The 15,628-nt window shown below is 35.7% G+C and overlaps 1 long non-coding RNA gene across 1 annotated transcript in view; it reads left to right on the plus strand.

Moving 5' to 3' along the window:
* Positions 1–13,194, plus strand: part of LOC311618395 — a 714,645-nt gene extending 701,451 nt beyond the window's left edge. The window contains exon 3 of the long non-coding RNA XR_014794318.1: positions 13,149–13,194. This is a non-coding gene — a long non-coding RNA (uncharacterized lncRNA). The remainder of the gene's footprint in view (positions 1–13,148) is intronic.
* The last annotated feature ends 2,434 nt before the right edge of the window (positions 13,195–15,628 follow it).

A 15,628-nucleotide genomic window follows, 5' to 3' on the forward strand; every position in this document is an offset into this window, starting at 1 on the left:
TGGGCCTGGTTGCTCCATGCAGCCTGCTGCTCAGTCGTTTGGCCACCCCTCACTAACCCTCCTGCTGGCTTAGTCACCCCACGCAGCCTGTTCAGTCATCCATTCGGTTACCATGGTCACTTAGGCTTTTATTATTAAAGAGAATGCATAATTTTCCTATCCCCTTACACAGAATACTACCAGCTAGTTGTTTATTCCCAGGCATGTAAAAATATGTGTGTAAATGTGTGTGTGTGTGTGTGTGCGCGTGTGTGTGTGTGTGTGTGTGTGTGTGTGTGTGTGTGGAGAAAGCCTAGGTAGAGAAATTCAAGAGGATATTATTAGAAAGGGATAGACAGAATATGAAAGAGTTCTTAAAAACAAAAATTGATTGTTCCTCTCCCCAAAAAAGTCTAACAAGTATATTGTAATATAAGTCAAATAAATTATCTTAACTCTAATGATTAAAATATATGGAAGAAATTATGGGAAAGAATATAAATATAAATGGGTCATTTAAGATAGCACAATATCAGATTAATTAGAGCTATAAGAAGCGTAGAAAAAATGGAGAAGAGAAAATATATTCAAAAAATAATAGGATAAATTTTTCTGAAGTTAAAGAGATAGACAGGTCTTTAAATAAAAAATACTCACTAAATCTTGAGTAGAATGAATGAATGAATAAATGAATGAATGAATGAATGAATGAAAATCCACACTCAGACTTGTCATTGGACAATTTAAAAGGTAACAAGAACATCCTAAAAGCTTATAAACAAGATAATAATAGACTGGCATCTGTGGTCACTTTTACAGCACTAGATCTCTAAAAACAGTGGGATAGCCCAACAAAGATATTAATCTAGTAGAAAAACAAAATTAAGTACTTGAAAAACTATAAAAATTATCTACCGTATTTTCCGGCGTATAAGATGACCCCCTAATTTTACAGTTAAAACATAGATTTAGGCCTATATTCGCTGTATAAGACTACCCCCCACTTCCAAGGCAACACCAGTTCTGTTTTAATAGACCGCCTCTCTGACTCTGGCCAATCTGAGCAGGCTTTTTACTAGAACACAGTGTAGCTTCGGGTACAGAACATGTATAATTTGCATGCATAAAAAGCCATCTTGAATTGGCTGAGTTAGAGAGGTGCTCTATTAAAAAAAGAACTGGAGTTGCCTCGGAAGTGGGGGGTAGTCTTATACAGCGAATATAGGCCTAAATCTATGTTTTAACTGTAAAATTAGGGGGTCATCTTATACGCCGGAAAATACGGTAGTGCATAACCCTTTCTTAAAAACTAAGTTGAAGATGTGCACTAACCAAGCAAAAATAAATAAATAAATAAATAAATAAATAAATAAATAAATAAATAAAGTAAAGAAAAAATAAAATTAAAAAAAAAAAAAGAAACAAAGGATATAATGAGAGCGATCCGTAAAGTCTCAAAATATCAACTTAATTGCATGGCTAGAAAACAATCAGGCCAAGTTTTAGTATGAGAATGGAGTGCCCAACATCTTAGCGAGAAAAAGGAGTTAATAAACTATGATAAATTTAAATTTTAGGGAAAAATAGTGTAATAATGTTCTAAAGGCAGAAAATGAAGGGAAAATTAAGACAACTAGAAACTCCAGGAAAGACAAAGGCTATACAAAATAGAAAAAAAAAATGATCATGGGGGAGATTTATCAAATCATAAATATGTCACTTTTTAACTTTTAGAAGAAACTTATATGTAAAGTATTTCATAATAATGATATTACTTGCAAATAAACAAAAATAACAAATTTCAAAGACTTAAAATAAAAAATGTAAAACATCTCATAAAATTTTATATTGATTACATGTTGAAATGAAAAGTATTTTGATATTTTAGGTGAGGCATATGATATTAAAATCATGCTTCAACTTTTTAATGTCCCTACTAGATAATTTTAAATTACATATATAGCTCACATTATAACATTATATTTTCATTAAACATTGTGCATGTGAAGTACTTATTTTTTAAGAGAGTAAGAGAGAAAGAGAGAGAGAGAGAGAGAGAGAGAGAGAGAGAGAGAGAGAGAGAGAGATGTGAAAGAGAAACATCAATCAGTTGCCTCCCATACACACCCACTCAGGAATCAAACCTGCAATGAGCTATGTGCCTTGAATGGGAATCAAACCTGCCACCTTTTGATACATGGTATGACACTTCAACGAACTGAGCCACACTGGCCAGGGCGCATGTGAAGTAGTTTTGTTCGTCATTAAGCCAACAGTATTTTCTAAATGTCCACAGTGTATACCTAGGATTACATTAGTTGTTTTTTACTTCATCTACCTGAGTAAGTTCATTTATGGCAAGTGTTGCCATTTCATTTTGCTGATAGAGAAATCAAAACTCAATGATAAATCACATAGAATTATTCTTCCAATTGCAATGCCAGAACTAATTAAATACAAACCTATTACTCCCCATCCCCAAAGTTTTTAATATATATATATATATATATATATATATATATATATCCCTCTTCTTCTACAGTTATCATAGAAATAAAAATAAAATTCAAAAGGAAACAATTTCCAGATACCTTCAGACAATAAATACAGCATTCGTTTGAAGAGAAAACAAAAACAAGATGGGAGACTCAAAAAGCATTACTTTGTATAATAATTTAATTAACAGCATATTGAGAATATCAAAAAACATTTTCCTTAATGTTTTCCATCACTTCTGATTTCCTTTTGTAAAGACTTATGCAATCTGTTTTGGTTGATACAGGTCTCCTGCTTTTTTATGCATTTTTTATTTCCATAATGTGCTATGATGCTTCATGGGCACTCACTCAAGATCAACTGAGTTAATTTGCTTTCTTAACTTGGATTTAAGTGTTTCATCGGCGCTAAATTTAAGATCAACTGAGTTAATTTGCTATCAAGACTCAGAAAAGTAGAATCATGGCTATCCCCTTTTCTTTTAAACATAATTATATTTATGGTTATTTGACCAAATAGAGATCCAAAATGCAGAGCTGAAGACAACGATGTTTTACCTGTGAACAAGAATAGGAGTTGGAAACTATTGGTAAGACTAGTTAGTTATGCTGGAGTAGACAACATGAGTTTGACCTGCTATAAGACATTATTACTTTTTACAGGAGGGCACTTTTGCATCCCTCCATAGCACTCATGGTATCTGAGAAATGCTGTATGCCTTTAAAAAAAAAAATTGAAGATGATACCCTAGGAAAGAAATAACTAGATCAGCAGAAAGCAAGACTGCATGGGAGCGCTCATTTCAGAGGAAGGAAGGACTTCAGGGGAAGCACTTGAGTGTAGTATTTCCAAGAATAGCCTTGAACCATTCACTCAATATATGTAATTTGAGTGAAAGCAAGACTACTAGCATCGGTATATATTTACTGATTCATATTCATTTTATTAATTTGTTCTCTCATTTTTCAAAAAATGTGTGTCAGGGTATTAAATGTCCTGGGTTTCCTGGTAAAAGAAATAGACAACTAATCAACAATAGGCAATACTAGACAACTACTATATTAATTTTTTTTCAAGTTAAACTTGAATACCTACAAGTAAAAGTGTTGAGATATCTATTAAGCCAGGCATTATGGTGAAAGTTTTTATGAATGCTCCTTTATACCAGAAAAAGTATTATATTCACCCTTTGTACTACAAGTACCACCATTCATTCAATAATTATTTAACTCAATTGTTTTTCTAAAAATGGTTAAATAAGTCAATGTGTCTTCCTCTTTGGTTTTGATACAAGATTCATTGGTATAAGGATATCTGCATGAATTAATAAAAACTATTTCTTATTTATTGGTATAAGGATATATATACATATATGAATTAATAGAAACTGTTTATTATTCTTATTATATCAATTGGCTAAATTACATTAACTCATGAATTTTACTTAATGTAATACATTTATGAAAACATGATAACTTGATGAGTTATGCCTAGTTGAAAATAAATGGATTGTATCAATTCATAAGCATGATTGTTTTTAACATCATACATTCATGGAAACACATGATAATTTGGCATGTGACTCATTGAAATTCTTAGATGGTGTATCAGTGTTCAGTATTTTCAGTCAGGAAAGCATCTGACCCAAGCAAGCTAGTGAATCTATTGAATATTCCTATTCATCAGATCTCACTTTTGCAAGCAGTAACAAATGAGTGTGTTTTTTCCATATTTCCTTACAATGCTGATCTCTCCTTATTCCAATATCCACCAAACCATTAAAATTCCATAAATGTTCAAAGAAGTATGTACCCCAAATTAGAAACATTATTCCAGTTTCATCCCTCTAGCAGATTTATGGAAGACAGATTTTACTGTTGTGGTGTGTGTACTTGAGAGTTAGTAATAAGCAATGAAACAACATCAAGTCAAGTAAGTCCAAAGTAAGATTTGATCTGCAGGGATGGTGCTTCTTAGAAGTGGGTTCAGTGAGAAATCTGACTCATGCCAATAAAATTAACTCCAGAATCCAGTCCTCAAGGCTCTACTATGCTAAAATTCCATTTATTGAAAATTGTGTTATTTCCAATTTCTTTTCGTAATAAAATTCATGAATAGCCCAAAAACGGCTATAAATAGTCAACAGTGCCAGGAGCTTTTTATCGGAAGCTCGTGCAGAACGAAGGGACTAGAGCTCTCTGATCCTGTACTCTCTGTCCTTGGGCAATACTTCACAATAACTCACTAATCATTAATAATTCCATTGCCCATTCAATTTCAATGAATACATAAATCAACTATTTACTCTAGGATGAGGCATGGAAAATTCTTTGAAGCCAAAATTCTTTGGGGCATCAACATTATGTAAATTATATCCTCTTCTGTTTGAACTGTAAGTAAAGGAAAGGTGGGAAGAAAGGAGAATAATAAGACACTGAATGTTTGGTAATTTGTTTTGTGCCTTTGTTTATCTAATGGCATGCTTTTAGGTTGGTTCAATATTGTGCTGATAAAACAAAAGAAAATGGTATCTACTGACTTTTGAGAGGTTGAATGATGTGGCATGCTATGAAAGTAAGCAATTTCTGTGTTTGTATTTCATCATTTAATTTTTTTCCTTTACTTAAACTGTTCAATAGTTCAAATATAAACTGTTTAAGCTTAGGTAGACAAAGACAGTAGATGTTACTTTATTTACTATCTTCAACACTCTAGTGAAATAACCTGAAAGCACATTAGATGAACAAAGGAATATAACAAATTCCATAAGGCTCAGTGTCTTTTTAGCACTATTGCTTTGTCAAAAACAAAACAAACAATAACAACAAAAAACAACACATTAATAGAAAGAAGATAAAATACAAGTAATATAATAATAAAATATTCAGACATAACACCATCCCAATATAAAATATTTAAACATGCCCTGGCCAGTTTTGCTCAGTGGATAGAGTGTCAGCTTGCGAACTGAAAGGTCCCAGGTTCAATTCCAGGCAAGGGCATGTACCTTGGTTGTGGGCACATCCCTAATGGGAGGTGTGCAGAAGGCAGCTGATTGATGTTCCTCTCACATTGATGTTTCTAGCTTTCTATCCCTCTCCCTTTCTCTCTGTAAAAAAAGCAATAAAATTTTAAAAAAATATTTAAACAACCCAATGATTAAATGACTGATTCTGTGTATACAAAATGCAAAAAAAGATATCGTTCAACTTCAATGCAGTGTTCATGTAACTGTCTCATCTTGGTGGCATGTAAAATGCCATCTTCAACAAGATCTAACATAGTATAATCCCTTCTGAAAATCCTGGGGGAATTATAAGCAATTCAGAAAAGTGTCAAAGTTTTACTTCTTCCACCCCTAAGCGGGTTCAGAACAATTTTTAAAAATCCTTCACTATCACCAAAGTTTAACTTGTGACTGAAGAGCTTTAGAAAATCCTGCTGTCACCCACTTTCCTTTAGAAACTGTATCTCTGTCTCTGCTGTGGTTTCTATAGTGACAATTGTTTCTGAGTTTCACTGTGAGAAGATCTTTGGTATATTTGCTAGGAAATGGAGGTGGTTTCCCTTTGTCAATGCTCTTTGGCCTGATAGAATCCCATGACATTAAAAAAAATAAACCATTTTGACAGATGCAGGAAGATGGCGACCGAACAGTCGGACTTGTTCTGACTCTGGTCCCAGAACAGATAAAAGTAACATCTGAGTCGCTCAGGGAGGGTTGATTGGCAGCTGAGGGGCAGCAGAGGTTTCAAGGAAGCTAGGCAGCGATCCGCTGGACAGGATTTCCAGCCGGTGGCCAACACTGCCACAGCGGCGGCCGCGGCGGCTGCGGAGGCGGCAGAAGCAGCAGCGGCGGTGCTGTGAGAAAGGAGTGGCTTCTCTGAGGCCTGGAAAGCCCACTGCGGAGAGGTCCATCCAGTAGCTGAGACGCCCGAGTTGGCGCTGGCGCGTGGATTCAAAGGAGTTCTTCGGTCACCCACGGAAAGGTCAGAATTTGCGGGGAAAGCCTGAGAGATCGCGGTCCCGCGGTGCCGGCAGCCACAGTAGCCGGGGAGTTCCGGCCCTGCCTCCATGCAGCGCCCGCAAAGCTGAGCCCTAAGAAGGCTGCAGCGACATCTAGTGCTGGGTTTGGCATAAGCTTCCCCAGAAGCGGGAATTTTTTTTTTTTTTTTTTTTTTAAAAGCCAGGGGACACGGGACAGAGTGTTAAGAATCGCGGCTGTCCCGCCAAGGGCGGAACATCTGGACACCTCGGCGCCTGATCCCCTTCACCCCCTAGCTTCGGAATACTAGGGAAGATCAGCCTAGTTGGGCATATCCGGGGAATTTGTAGGGAGAAAGTGCCTCCCTGGAAACAAGGGATCGGAGCCAGAAGAGATAGTCTGGGAGCCAGCTGGCACCCTGCCAGCTAGAGCCATAGAGAAAGAAGGCCGGAGCAACCAAAAAGACTGGGAGGTCAAACCGGAAACACTGACACCTAAGAGCTGAATTACAAACTGCCCTTCTTTTTTTTTTTTTTTTTTTTTTTTTTCTCTTTTTTTTTTTCCTTTCTTTTCTTTTGTCTTTTAATTAATCAAAAATAAATGGATACAAATATCTAAGATATAGTCTACTAAAAATTAAGGATTACCTTACGAAACTGAGGTGCAGTGGAAAGCTGGGAACTGCAAGACTGTCTGGTCCGAGAATCAGAAGTGCCAAATACATTAACTGAGGAAGTGAGTGACCAGTACTGGTCATTTTTATGCTAATTTTGCTATACTTTATTTTATTTTCATTTTTTACATCTTTTATTTAATTTTCATTTTTCATATCTTTTACTTAAGAAACAATTTTTTTTTCTTTTTTCCTTACTTGATTTTACCTTTTCAATTACTACATTTTTCAATCTCTATCACTATTACTACTGCTATTTTGCAATTTTTTTTAAAAAAAATTTTATTTATTTATTTTTTTCTTTCTTTCTTTTCTTTTTTTTCTCTCTCTAGTACCATTTTATTTTTTCTTTATTTTACATTGGGAGTAACCTTCATTCTATTTTAATCTCTACTATAGCATCATTCAACCCTATCTCAACTCAACCTTTACACTATCACGCTCTTACTAAACTTTACCCTTTAGTCTACAGTTTATCCTATCCCTTTCCGGCTTTAGTTTTTCCTCTATTCTCTCTCTATACCCCCTGCTAAAGCTCTCACTATACTTATAGACCTAAGTTCCAACCCCTGATCCAAGTGTATAAATACCAATCTCTGCACTATATTAACTAGTTAAAAAAAAAAAAAAAAAAATCCATTCTCCCCTCTATCCTTTTCGCATTGTATGTGTGAAGGTTGATTATTGTGAATTTTTATGCCTTTTAGTGAAATTGCTTTGCTTATTCCTGTATTGTTATTGTTGCTTTGTATTTTTTTTTAAATCCTCTGTTTTTGTTTGTTTATTTTACTTCTGTATATCATAGCCTTACTTAATAATAGTGGATATTGTAGTTTGTATTAATCTCCAAGTATTGTTACTGGCATTGGCTGGGTCCAGAGGTTTTTCTATGGCAATTTTCTCCACATATATATAGTTTGTTTCCCATTTCTCTTTTAGTTTGCTTCTTCTCTCTCTTTCTCTCTCTCTCTCTCCCTCTTCTTTTTTTCCCTGTTTTCCAACTTCATTTTGTCATTACTTTTTTCTTCTTCTTCTTTTTCTATCTCTTTATCCCTCCTTTTTTTTAATTTACTTAATTTTTTTTTTTAATTTTAATTTTATTTTTTTTAAATTTTTCTTTATTTTATTTTTACCTTTATTCCTTCTCTCCTATCCCCTAAGTTGCCTTTCTCTAGTGGTCACCTTTATTAGAGGTTATTAATATTGTAAATACATTCCTGTTAAGTGCCGCTTGTGTTGTACCTGGTAGTGTTGTATTTTGTACCTCAAAATCAACGCAGGAGAAGGAATACCACATAACCAGACATCCTGAAAAGAGAGGCCATGGGGAGACAAAAACATAGTCCGCACTTGAAAGAAAAGCAGGCATCACCAGAAAAGGAAGTAAACGAGCCAGAGGTAAGCAGCCTGCCAGAGCAAGAATTCAGAGTAATGATCATAGCATGGCTAAAAAGAATGGAAGAGAAATTTGACAAAAGCCAAGAAGAAATGAGAAAGAACCATGAGGAAATGAAGGAGAGCCATGAGGAACTGAAGAAGAACCAAGAAGAAATGAAAAGTGACATCGCTACCATGAAGAACTCAATAGAAAGCATCAAGAGTAGACTAGATGAAGCAGAGGACCGCATCAGTGAGCTAGAAGATAAGATGGAAAAAAATACCCAAGTAGAGCAACTTCTAGAAAAAAAGATTAAAAAGCAGGAGGAGAGCCTACGGGAGCTTTGGGACAAAACAAAACAAAATAATATTCGAATAATAGGGGTTCCAGAAGGAAAGGAAACTGAGGTAGACATGGAAAAAGTATTTCAAGAAATAATGACAGAAAACTTTCCTGAAATAGAAAAGAAAAAACCCACACAAATCCAAGATGCCCGCAGAGTCCCAAGCAAAATGAATCCCAGAAGACAGACTCCAAGGCACATTATAATTAAATTGGCAAACAACAACGACAAAGTAAGAATCTTAAAAGCAGCCAGAGAGAGACAGAAAGTTACATACAAAGGAACCCCCATCAGACTAGCAACTGATTTCTCAACAGAAACTTATCAGGCCAGAAGGGAATGGGATGAAATATACAAAGTCATGCAAAGGAAGGGTCTGAATCCAAGAATACTGTACCCAGCAAGGCTATCAATCAAAATTGAAGGGGAAATCAGGAGCTTCACAGACAAAAAAAGACTGAAGGAATTTATCTCCACCAAACCAGCAATGCAAGAAATGCTAAAGGGTCTACTGTAAAAATAAAGAAATAAGAAGTGAAGAAGGAACACGGGTATAGAATAAAAATGGCGTCAAATGAGTACCTATCAATAATAACCTTAAATGTAAATGGATTAAATGCTCCAATCAAAAGACATAGGGTAACAGATTGGATAAGAAAACAAGACCCATACATCTGTTGTCTACAAGAAACCCACCTCAGAAAAAGAGATGCACACAGACTGAGGGTGAAGGGATGGAAAAAAGTTTTCCAGGCAAATGGAAATGAAAAAAAAGCTGGGGTAGCAATACTTATATCTGACAAATTAGATCTCAGAGTGAAGGACATAACAAGAGATAATGAAGGCCACTTCATAATACTAAAGGGAACAATCCAACAAGAAGAAATAACCCTGGTAAATATATATGCACCCAATACAGGAGCAACCAAATACATTAAAAAACTGCTAGAGGACATTAAGGGAGAGATTAATAGCAATACAATCATAGTAGGAGATTTTAATACCCCACTGTTACCCTTCGACAAATCATCTAAACAAAAAATCAGCAAAGAAATATCAATCCTAAATGACTCACTAGACCAGATGGAATTAATTGACATCTTCAGGACACTCCACCCCAAAGCCACAGAATATACATTCTTCTCAAGTGCACATGGGACATTCTCAAAGATAGACCACATTTTGGGACATAGGCAAAGTCTCTTCAAATTCAAGAAGATAGAAATCATATCAAGTATCTTCTCAGACCATAATGGCATAAAACTGGAAATTAACTACAATAAAAATAATCCAAAGAAATCAAACACATGGAGACTAAACAGCTTGCTATTAAACAAGGACTGGGTTACCAGAGAAATCAAGGAAGAAATTAAAAACATCCTGGAAACAAATGACAATGAAAGCACAACAATCCAAAATCTTTGGGACACAGCAAAAGCAGTTTTGAGAGGGAAGTTCATATCCTTACAAGCCTATTGCAAAAAACTAGAAAAAATAGTAACAGATGATCTAACTCTACAACTCAAAGAGTTAGAAAAGGAGCAACAAGAAAAACCCAGTGTAAGCAGAAGGAAGGAAATAACAAAAATCAGAGCAGAGATAAACGACATAGAGACCAAAAAAACAATACATAAGATCAACAAAACCAAGAGCTGGTTCTTTGAAAGAATAAACAAGATAGATGGACCTCTAGCCAGGCTAACCAAGAAACAAAGAGAGAGGACCCAAATAAACAAAATCAGAAATGAAAGAGGTGAAATAACAACAGACCCCACCGAAATACAACGGATTGTTACAAAATACTACGAACAACTCTATTCCAACAAACTGAACAACCTGGAGGAAATGGACATATTCCTAGAAAAATACAAACTTCCAAAACTCAATCAGGAAGAATCTAAAAATCTCAATAGACCAGTGACTTGGGAAGAAATTGAAACAGTCATCAAAAAGCTTCCAGCAAACAAAAGCCCAGGGCCAGATGGCTTCACAGGAGAGTTTTACCAAACATTCAAGGAAGAACTAAAACCTATCCTCCTCAGACTATTCCAAAAAATTCAAGAGGAAGGAACACTTCCAAACTCCTTCTATGAAGCCAGCATCACCCTAATACCAAAACCCGATAAAGACAACTCAATGAAAGAGAATTACAGGCCAATATCCCTCATGAACATAGATGCCAAAATCCTCAACAAAATTCTAGCAAATCGGCTCCAGCAGAGCATCACAAAGATCATACACCATGACCAAGTAGGATTTATACCAGGAATGCAAGGTTGGTACAATATCCGCAAATCAATAAACGCGATACATCACATAAACAAGTTGAAAGATAAAAATCATATAGTCATATCAATTGATGCAGAAAAAGCATTTGATAAAATCCAACACCCTTTCCTGATAAAAACTCTTAACAAGGTGGGAGTACAAGGATCATACCTCAACGTAATAAAAGCTATATATGATAAACCCACAGCAAACATCATACTCAATGGGCAAAAACTAAAACCATTCCCTCTAAGAACAGGAACAAGACAGGGATGCCCACTATCGCCACTCCTCTTTGACATAGTACTGGAAGTACTAGCCATTGCAATTAGACAAGAGGAGGAAATAAAAGGCATCCAAATTGGAAAAGAAGAAGTAAAGTTATCCTTATTTGCAGACGACATGATATTGTATATAAAAAACCCAAAAGACTCCATTAAAAAACTAATTGGCTTAATAAATGAATTTGGCAATGTAGCAGGATACAAAATTAACACCAAGAAATCTATGGCATTTCTATACACCAACAGTGAGTTTATAGAAACAGAGACTAAAAAAGCAATTCCATTTACGATCGCACCAAAAAAATTAAGATACCTAGGAATAAACTTAACTAAGGAAGTAAAGGACCTATTTGCGGAAAACTACACGACACTGAAAAAAGAAATAGAGGAAGATGTAAACAGATGGAAGAACATACCATGTTCATGGATTGGTAGAATCAACATCATCAAAATGTCCATACTTCCTAAAGCAATCTATAAGTTCAATGCACTCCCCATTAAAATACCAACGGCATATTTCACTGACCTAGAAAGAACTCTCCAAAAGTTCATTTGGAACAATAAAAGACCCCGAATAGCCACAGCAATCCTGAGAAAGAAGAGTAAAGTAGGAGGTATCTCAATACCAGACTTCAAACTGTATTACAAAGCCACTGTTCTCAAAACAGCCTGGTACTGGCACAAAAACAGACATATAGATCAATGGAATCAAATCGAGAACCCAGATATCAACCCAAATCACTATGCTCAATTAATATTTGACAAAGGAGGCACTAATATACAATGGAGTCAAGACAGTCTCTTCAATAAATGGTGTTGGGAAAATTGGACAGATACATGCAAAAGAATGAAACTAGATCACCAACTTACACCATACACAAAAATAAACTCAAAATGGATACAGGACTTAAACATCAGACGGGAAACCATAAAAATACTTGAAGCATCCACAGGCAACAAAATCTCAGACGTATGCCAAAAAAACTTCTTCACTGATACTACCCCTAGTGCAATGGAAGCTAAAGAGAAAATAAACAAATGGGACTACATCAAAATAAAAAGCTTTTTTACAGCAAAAGAAACCATCAACAAAACAACAAGAAAGCCCACTGTGTGGGAGAACATATTTGCAAATGTTACCACTGATAAAGGTTTAATCTCCAACATCTACAAACAGCTTATACAACTAAATAAAAGGAAGATGAATGATCCAATTAAAAAATGGGCAATGGACCTAAATAGAATATTTTCAAAAGAAGACAGAAGGAAGGCCAAAAAGCACATGAAAACATGCTCAAAGTCACTAATTATCCGAGAGATGCAAATCAAAACAACAATGCGGTACCATCTCACACCTGTCAGAATGGCCAACATCAACAAATCAACAAACGACAAGTGTTGGCGAGGTTGCGGAGAAAAAGGAACCCTCGCGCACTGCTGGTGGGAATGTAGACTGGTGCAACCACTGTGGAGAACAGTGTGGAGTTTCCTCAAAAAACTGAAAATGGAACTCCCATTTGACCCAGTAATCCCACTTCTAGGAATATATCCCAAGAAACTTGAAACACCAATCAGAAAGGATATATGCACCCCTATGTTCATAGCAGCACAATCTACAATAGCCAGAATTTGGAAACAGCCTAAGTGTCCGTCAGCAGATGATTGGATCCAAAAACTATGGTACATCTACACAATGGAATACTATGCTGCCATAAAAAAGAAGGATTTCTCATCATTTGCAGCATCCTGGATGGAATTGGAGAACATCATGCTGAGTGAAATAAGCCAATCAATGAAAGAGAAACACCACATGACCTCACTCATTTGTGGATAATAAAGAACATTATAAACTGGTGAACCATAAGATAGATATAGAGACAGTATATCAACAAGTAGACTGTCAAGTTACAGTGGGGACGGGAGGAAGATCTGGGGGAGATAATAGATCAACCAAAGGACTTGTATACATGCATATAAGTGCAACCAATGGACACAAAACTCTGGGGAGGGAGGGGATGTGTGGGAGGGAGGGAGGGGGTAAAAAAAAATCAATAAAATATATTAAAAAAAAAAAAAAATAAAAAAAAAATAAACCATTTCTGAAAATGATATTCCTAATTATATCTTTCTTGAAACAAATGCAGCTATGACTTATAGAAAAACCTTAAGAATAGATTTGATTACAAGTTGATGTGTTTCTCTTGGGGAAAACCCCTCCCACTAAAAAGAGAAAGTATGCATATGTATATGCATATGATAGAATTTTAGGAACAAAAGTTTGGAAGTCATCTTCAAAATTATCTAATCTGCTATCAATAAGTACATGGTTAAGTAAAGAGACAGCTAACAAAAAAAGGACATTTCTTGCTTCCTAGGAATATACTCTGTAAAAATATCAATGGTACCTACACAAAAAATAAGCATAGAGAAGCATCAAGGAAGAGAATGCTTTGCTCAGTTCCAACACAGTGGAGATAAAAATTAATAGGCAAAGTGTATCAAAAAAAACAGATGCTCTGCTGAAAAGGCCTTCAGGCAGAATTGTGTCAGCTGGCTTTCTCTGGTGAGGCAGGACTTCAGCATCTTACAGAATAATTGCTACATACCCCAGCATAAGCACTTTACTATACCTGGCTTCATGCTCAAGCAGCCATCCGTTGATGGGGAGTGGGGGTCTATAGGGGGTAGAATGACAGCCAGAAGACACATGTGATTTTAAATTATGTTTCTTTTAATTTAAAAAGTGCCATCTCTCTCCTTTCTAAATGATCAGAAGTCTCAACAATTCCTTACCTTGCTTTTTAACCCAAGTAAAGCAGTAATAAGCATTATTTGTAGCATCTCCGCACTTAGAAAGGGTGTGACTCAATTCTTAAATGTATAATAGAGGAATGTGTCAGTAAAAAAAAAAAAAAAAACACAGAAATGGTCAGAATGTTATAGTTAAGTAGAAAAGATTACAATCATTTCCACCTATAGATAATTTATAATGAAATTACAAGACAAAAGTGCGCAAGATTATGAAAATTCTTTTAACCTAATTAATGATATCCTCTTCATAATTCCCACAGCATGACAGTAGTCCTAGCACATGGGACTCAAAGTGTGGTCCCTAGTTCAGCAGCATCATTGTGACCCAGGGCCTTGTTAGCAATGAAGATCCTCAGCACCCAGCGGGACCCAATACAGTAGAAATTCTGGGGCCAGTGATCTGTGATGTAACAAGCTCTGCGGGTGATTCCCTTGCCTACTAACATTTGAAAGAATCTGGTCTGATACAGTTCTCAAATTTGAGTGTATTTTGAGGATCAATGGTTACACAATTAATAGTTTTTATTCAACAGGACACATTCCCCAAAAATGTTGATTTGATAGATATTTTTAATCACACCCTTGGTGATTTTGATGCAGCTGGACTTTGACCATAATTTGTAAACCCTGGCTTAATGTTTGAAAGTGTGGTAGACCCAGATAAAAGCACCATACGGCCATTTCTTATCTCTAAGCTAGCCATCCTTTCTGGGTCTGTTTGCTCAGCTTAAATAATAATATTACCTTTCTACAAGGATTGTAGTGTGAGTTAAGTGAAATAAAGTGTAAAAATTGTATAGCAGACTGCCTGGAATGAGGTAGGTGCTTAAAAATAATAATCTAAGATGGCTTATTACTTTCCATGTGACTGGGTATTTACTTTAAATGTCTAATATTATCAATAGCCTCTAACTTAAGATCTATTTGTACACATCTCTGGTTCTACTTGAAATTCAAAAGAGAGACTGACTCAACAGTTTTCTACCAAGAAACAGTAAATTGACTCAATCTAAGGAAAATACAAAAGTTTTTATTCTCTGTAATTTTTTTAAAAGATAAATTATTTAAAATAAAATAGTGTAGTAATAAAAACTCAAACTCTGCCCTAACCGATTTGGTTCAGTGGAAAGAGCTTCAGCCTGCAGATGAAGGGCCCCAGGTTCAATTCCAGGCAAGGGCATGTACCTTAGTTGTGGGCACATCCCCAGTAGGGAGTGTGCAGGAGGCAGCTGATTGATGTTTCTCTCTCATCGATGTTTCTAATTCTCTATCCCTCTCCCTTCCTCTCTGTAAAACATCAATAAAATATATTTTTAAAAATATTTTTAAAAGCACAAATTCTGGTTCCAGACTTCCAGAGTTCAGACCCTGTCTCTGCCATCTATTGGCTGTGTGACCTTGACTTAACCCC

This window comes from Pipistrellus hanaki, assembly GCF_964339955.1.
Source record: "Pipistrellus hanaki genome assembly, chromosome: 2".
NCBI classification, from domain to species: Eukaryota; Metazoa; Chordata; class Mammalia; order Chiroptera; family Vespertilionidae; genus Pipistrellus; species Pipistrellus hanaki.